This window comes from Nelumbo lutea, chromosome 5, assembly GCF_056320005.1.
Source record: "Nelumbo lutea isolate HS-2025 chromosome 5, American lotus-T2T, whole genome shotgun sequence".
Lineage (NCBI taxonomy): Eukaryota > Viridiplantae > Streptophyta > Magnoliopsida > Proteales > Nelumbonaceae > Nelumbo > Nelumbo lutea.
Window position 1 is genome coordinate 54,108,343 of NC_142688.1, and position 7,691 is coordinate 54,116,033.

Genomic DNA, 7,691 nt, shown 5'->3' on the forward strand with positions numbered 1-7,691 from the left:
TCAAAATCCCCCTTATAAATTTTGATGAATTTTCATTGTCCATTAGTCAGTTGGACTAACGTCATTTGATAGCTAAAATCACGAAATCAGAAATTTTTTGTCTATAAATAGACGCTTAGTATAGGGTTCAAATTAAAAGCGAGGGTTGGATGTGACCCAAAAATTTGGGAAAAAAAAAGAAAAAAAAAATGAGTCTCCAAAGTCCAAAGATAAGGTTGGGTGTTATGCGTGACACAGAGGTTCAACTCGCCGACTACAGAACGTTTGTATGGTTAGTTTATTTTTCTCCTTCACTTTCAAGACATTTATTTTGGTTTGGGGTGTTTTTTATCTGTTTGAGCGAAATGACGCCACGGGAGAGAACGTTTCAATCCATGCTTCAACCTCTCCATTCATTTTATTCACTCCCATATTTAATTTTTTGGTATTAAATATGATTGTTTTATCAAAAGAAAAAAAAAAAAAGATATTAGAGGGTTCAATTGTCCAAAGATACACCTCTACCCACAGAACACGCGCTACAGTACATTCCAACCCTTTATTGGAAACCTCTCCAATTACAACCATGTAATATGTCCCCGGTGCACGCTGAGATGTGCATGTGTGACGTCGATGTCAACTCCACCCAAAAAACATTTAAACCTGAGTTCACATCATTGGGACCGGATCTGTTCCTCACGCATTACACTTCACACCGAATTTAGAGGCATATCTCATCATGCATTGGGAACATTTCCTGTATCTGTATTATTATTTATGGTACATGTTCCTAATGTATGGTGGGATGTGTATGTGAGGCTCCGTGTGAAGAACATATCTCAATTCCACATCAGTAGGGGTGGATTTGAGTTGAGTCGAGCCAAATAGCTAGTTTGGCGAGTTCGGCTCGCTAAGGCAGTATGACGCTTGAGCTCGAGCTCGGTTCGAGCTAGAACTTTGAACTCAAGTTCGGCTCGAGTCAAAAGCTCATAAGCTCGAGTTCGACTTAGCTCAAGGTCGACTTGAGAAAAATGTTCTATAAAAATAAAAAAAATTATATATAAAAAATATTTGTATATGATATTTAAAAAATTAATAATTATAATAATTAGTTATTATTATATATAAAAATAAAAATATTATATATATTATTTTCTATAATTTTATTATTATTATTATTATTATTATTATTATTATAATGTATGTATGTAGCTTTTCAATCTTGGCTCGATTAATAAACGAGCCTGTAAATTGAGCTCGAGCTCGGTTGAAAACGAGCCAAACCAAGATCGAATAACTCGATTCGTGGCCACCCCTACACATCAGTGCCCCACGGGGTGCACCCCACAGCACATCCCTACTGTATTTTGGGAACATCTCCCAATGACAAGTATGGAAAATGTTACCAATGCACGCTGAGATGTGCATGTGGGGCCCCTAAACCCCTACCAATCCTGATAACATCAATCCAAGTCAAGACTTAAGAGCCTGTTTGGTTTGTGGGAATAGGGGTCTAGAATTGGAGTTGGAATTGGTCATTCCGATTCTAACTGTTTAATTGGGTAGATCGGAATCCCCTCCATTCCTGATGGAATGGCATTCTCCCATTTGAGGGAGTGGTCATTCTCTCCCCCTCCATTGAGAATGAATTTCCATTCCAACTAATTTAAATTCCCATTTTGATTCTTGTTTGAACAAAACAGACGAAAATAGACCATTCCAATTCCAACAAATTTCAATTCTGATTCTATTATACCAAATGGAACCTAAATAATTAATTATAGTCTGAGTGCCCCAACCATGAGAAAAAACAAAGGCCCATACCCGCCAGTGCTGCCCTGAAATAAAAATGGTATCAGTATCTGCACATTTTATCATGAGACTGGACTAGGGGTGAGCAAAAACAAACCAAAAAATCGAATCAACCGAAAAAACTGATCAAAACCGAACCAAAAATTTGGTTAACCAAACCGATCAATTCGGTTTTAGTTCAGTATTTTAAAAAACCAAAGGTACCGGTTCAATTTCAGTTAACCAAAATAAAAAACCAGTGGTTAACTGAATCGACCGGTATACATATATTTATAAATTTTATATTTTCTATACATTATAAATTAATAAATATGCATTATATAGAAATATATATTTGTAATATATAATATATTATTTATTATTTATATAATATTATATATATTCTAGTATTTTATTATTTATTTATATATTTGATGTAACCGTTTCTGGTCACGTACCAATTTTTTGTGATGTATAAATTTTTTTGGCTAAGTACCTCGTTATTTGACCCGGTGGTGACGTGCCTTGGTGATGAGCTACTTGGTGGCAAACTCCCTGGTGGAGAACTGCCTGGTGGTGAGCTCCCTACTGGAGAGCTACTTGGTGGCGAACTGCTTGGTGGCGAACTCCCTGGTGGAGAACTGTCTGGTGGAGAGCTACTTGGTGGCGACCTCCCTGGTGGAGAACTATCTGGTGGCGAGCTCCCTGGTAGCGAACTGCCTGGTGGCGAACTGCTTGGTGGCGAGCTCCCTGGTGGCGAACTGCCTGGTGGTGAGCTCCCTGGTGGAGAGCTACTTGGTGGTGAACTCCCTGGGGGAGAACTGCCTAGTGGACTCGTCATTTTGACCTGCTCCTAGGCGGCCTGCAACTCAGAGGATGGTGGAGCTCCCTGGTGCAGCACAACCCGACTGCCCTCTACATGAGGTGATTTCCTCTCCTTTGTAGGCGGCGGGAGCTGAGGGACCTGCGAGAACTGAATCAGAGGACCCGGGGGTATTTTCCCAGCAGGGACTCTCCGATGCCTAAGTTAGCATTCTGATTGCAGATAGCTTGGAGAGAAATGAGAGAACTAGAGAGCAAGGGTTACCATCCTTTTTTCCTCTCTCCCCATTGTCTTTGGGGGTCGGAGTCCTTATATAGTGGTGTCCTGTCAAATCAGGCGTAATAGCCTCTGTCAAGTCAGGCGTAACTGCCTCTGTCTCTCTACCGCAGTCGTTGCTGCCAGAGCTGAGGTGGCAGGTGCAGGCGACTGCTGCAGAGTACGGCTCTGCCAGTCAAGGGACAGCTCTCAGGACTAGCAGGCACAGCACCGCCTAGCGAGAGATGTGGGCGCAGGCCTCCGGATCTGTCAAGTACGGTTGTTAGGTAGGAGATCTTCCTGCGATACGCCAAGCTGCCCCTAAGTGCCGAACTACCTATGCCGAGCTACCTGTAAGTGCCGAGCTGCCCCTAAGTGGCGAGCTCTTCATAAGATGCTAGGCTGCCTGCGGAGTGGCCAGCTACCTGTGGCGAGCTGCCTATGCCAAGCTACCTGTAAGTGCCGAGCTCTTTGTAAGACGCCAGGCTGGCTATGGAGTGGCCCGCTGCCTATGGCGAGCTGCCTATGCCCAGCTGCCCCTAGCTATACCAAGCTCCCCGAGCTATGCCGAGCTGCCCTAGCTGTGCCGAGCTGCCTATGCCGAGCTGCCCCTATCTATACCAAGCTCCCCGAGCTATGCCGAGCTGCCCTAGCTGTGCCGAGCTGCCTATGCCGAGCTGCCCCTAGCTATACCAAGCTCCCCGAGCTATGCCGAGCTGCCCTAGTTGTGCCAAGTTGCTCGAGCTACCCGAGCTGCCCAGTTGTCAAGAGGCTGCACTTGGTTTGCATGAGGTGCCAGGTGTCACAATTTCACTAGAGGGCCAAATCCGCCCTCATCATTTGCCCCCCACTCCCGAGTTGAGAGTAACTCAGCGAAGGGAGTAGATTTCTTCTTTTGGCACGTAGGTCGACGAGCTAGTAAGTGTTGATCCAATTCCTTAGGCTTTGGGAGCTGCCTGTATGTGGCGAGCTGCCTACCAATGGCGAGCTGCCTCTAAGGTGAGGAGGTCTCCGCCAGTTCAGTAGTGTAGCCCTTAGGCTCTTGGGGCAACTTATAGTTCACTTTTTCTGATTTTGCTCATGCTGAGGAAGCGACTGGGTATTTAGCAATAGTTTTGGCACGTAGGCTTGGGAAGCGACTCGTAGTCCACTTTTCTTGACTTTGCCCATGCCGAAGAGGCGACTAGGACTTAAGCAGTAATGTGGCTCGTAGGCTTTGGGAGCGACTCGTAGTCCACTCTTCTTTGACTTTGCCCGTGCCGATGAGGCGATTGGGTCTTAAGTAGTAATGTGGCCCATAGGCTTTTGGGAGTGACTCGTAGTCCACTCTTTTTTGACTTTGCCCATGTCGAAGAGGCGATTGGGTCTTAAGTAGTAATGTGGCCCGTAGGCTTTTGGGAGTGACTCGTAGTCCACTCTTTTTTTACTTTGCCCATGCCGAAGAGGCGACTGGGTCTTAAGCAGTAATGTGGCCCGTAGGCTTTGCCTGTGAGGTGCCGAACTGACCAGGCGCTGAGCTACCAGTGAGGTGCCGAGCTGACCAGGTGGGTGCCTTAGAGCTATGATTGCGCTGCATCAGCTTCGTAATGCCGGTCACCCACTCCTACAAGAAGCTACTAGGAGCTCGACCTTCGGGGGCAGCACTACTAACTTTAGGTCGCCAGCTCACACGGGAGCCTTGGAAGGCTTGACCGGTAAGGGCGCCTATGTAGTCTGTTGGCCGCCAACTCCCACGAAGCCACGAAGAGCTCATCTTTGTAGGGGGGACCTTGCGAAGAGGACTAATGAGGCTTTATCCGAATTGAAGGTAAAGTTACTTAGTCTGTTAGCTCCCTGCATGGTCTTTGAGTTCATAAAAAAAATGTAAACTATAGAGCGAGAGCTTCAATTTCTAAAAAGTGAGGACTTAACTTTTTGGGAGAAGAGGACTTAGCTTTTGTAAGATGAGAAGTAAGCTTTTGTAGGATGAGAACTTAGCTTTTGTAGGATGAGAACTTAGCTTTCTGTAGCGTGTTCCCACAGACGACACCAATTGATGTAACCGTTTCTGGTCACATACCAATTTTTTGTGATGCATAAATTTTTTTGGCTAAGTACCTCGTTATTTGACCCGGTGGTGACGTGCCTTGGTGATGAGCTACTTGGTGGCAAACTCCCTGGTGGAGAACTGCCTGGTGGCGAGCTCCCTGGTGGAGAGCTACTTGGTGGCGAACTGCTTGGTGGTGAACTCCCTGGTGGAGAACTGCCTGGTGGCGAGCTCCCTAGTGGCGAACTCCCTGGTGGCGAACTCCCTAGTGGCGAGCTCCCTGGTGGCGAACTGCCTGGTGGCAAGCTCCCTGGTGGAGAGCTACTTGGTGGCGAACTCCCTGGGGGAGAATTACCTGGTGGACTCGTCATTTGACCTGCTCCTAGGCGGCCCGCAACTCAAAGGATGGTGGAGCTCCCTAGTGCAGCGCAACCCAACTGCCCTCTGCATGAGGTGATTTCCTCTCCTTTGTAGGCGGCGGGAGCTAAGGGACCTGCGAGAACTGAACCAGAGGACCTGGGGGTATTTTCCCGGCGGGGACTCTTCGATGCCTAAGTTAGCATTCTGATTACAGAGAGCTTGGAGAGAAATGAGAGAGCTAGAGAGCAGGGGTTACCATCCTTTTTTCCTCTCTCCCCATTGTCTTTGGGGGTCGGAGTCCTTATATAGTGGTGTCCTGTCAAATAAGGTGTAACAGCCTCTGTCAAGTCAGGCGTAACTGCCTCTGTCTCTCTGCCGCAGCCGTTATGGCCAAAGCTGAGGTGGCAGGTGCAGGCGACTGCTGCAGAGTATGGCTCTGCCAGTCAAGGGACAACTCTCAGGACTGGCAGGCACGGCGCCGCCTAGCGAGAGACGTGGGCGCAGGCCTCCGGATCTGTCAAGTACGGTTGTTAGGTAGGAGATCTTCCTACGATGCCGAACTACCTATGCCGAGCTACCTGTAAGTGGCGAGCTCTTCGTAAGATGCCAGGCTGCCTGCGGAGTGGCCAGTTGCCTGTGGCGAGCTGCCTATGCCGAGCTACCTGTAAGTGCCGAGCTGCCCCTAAGTGGCGAGCTCTTCGTAAGACGCCAGGCTGGCTGTGGAGTGGCCAGCTGCCTATGGCGAGCTGCCTATGTCGAGCTGCCCCTAGCTATACTGAGCTCCCCGAGCTACGCCGAGCTGCCCGAGCTGTGCCGAGCTGCTCGAGCTGCCCAGTTGTCAAGATGCTGCACTTGGTTTGCATGAGGTGCCAAGTGTCACAATTTCACTAGAGGGCCAAATCCGCCCTCATCAATATTTTTGTAATAAATATTGTAAATAATAAAAAAGCAAAAAATCGACGAACCAAACTGGTCAACCGGTTAACCAATTAGCTTCGATTCAGTTTTGATTACCGATTTTCCAAAAACCAATAACCCCGATTTGGTTTCAAAAATTATGCCACTGTTCGGTTAACCGAACCTTGAGCACCCAAATACTATCACCCAACTAGAAAACTCAATTTTTGCACCCCTACGAACCGTTAACATGATTTGTCCAACCATCTACAACCCGAGATATCTCCATGCTTGTATGCACCCTCAGTTCTCTCCACATGTCCTTAACACAAATGGGAGAGTATTTCCATACTTTTTCTTCTTTTTTTGAAAATTTGACTTTTTTTTTATTCTATGTCAATTTTGAAACAATTAATTAAATTATCTCCTCTCTGAAGCTTTTTTATTCCTTAAATTATCTCTCACCTACAATTTCCTCCTAAAACATCTCTCAATCTATCTCACATTCACAACCCCAATAAACTATATTCTAGGGGTGTCCATGAAAAACCGAAAAATCGAGCCGAACCAAGAAAACCAAATTACAAAGTGCAGTTAACTGAATCGATCAGTTTAGTTTCGGTTTGGAATTTATGAAAAACTGAAGGACCGGTTTGATTTTTGGTTAACCTACAAAAAACCAGTAGTTAACCGAACCAACTGGTGTATATACTTATATGTATATTTCATATATTTTTTTAATATATGTCACATATTTTCTATATATTATATATTTTTAAAATATTTATAATATATTATATATCATTTATTGTTTATAATATAATATTATACATATATATATAATATATTATAAATATAAAAAACCAAAAAACCGAATAACCGAACTGATCAAAAACCGGAACTGGCGGATCGGTTAACCAGTGGTACCGGTTCGGTTTTGGTTTGGATAAATGGAAAATCCAGTACCACTAGTTCAGTTTGCAAAAATTGCCCATGGTTTGGTTAACCGAACCGTGGACACCCTTACAATATTCTAACGTCTCTTTTCCACCCCTATCTCTTTCTTGCTCTATCTATTTCTATCTTTATACCTCTCTACCTTCTAAATGCATGCATTTAATATTTTCAAAAATATATATATATGCATTTAATTTTTCATCATTGTATTAAAATATCAATGTTAAATTTTTTTTTTTGAAAATAATTTAAATTAAAACTTAAACATTGAAATAAGATGAGTAAAAAATATCTAAGATACTAATAAGAGAAAGGAATAAATAATATAATAGGGTAAATAATAAAACTAAAGTATTAAAATTGATTAGTTATTAAAAAATTTATTATAATTATAAATAATATTTCCATATTATCACTATAAAATTTAATTAATTGTTAAAATTAATTACAATAACAATATACTTAATTTATACTGACAAATTCTAACATTTTTAAAAATTTTAAACACTAGTAAACTTAGCATAATATCATAACTTAAATTAGGAATCAATAATGATTTACTAAATAAATTAAAATTAATAAAAGTAACAATTACTAATGTAA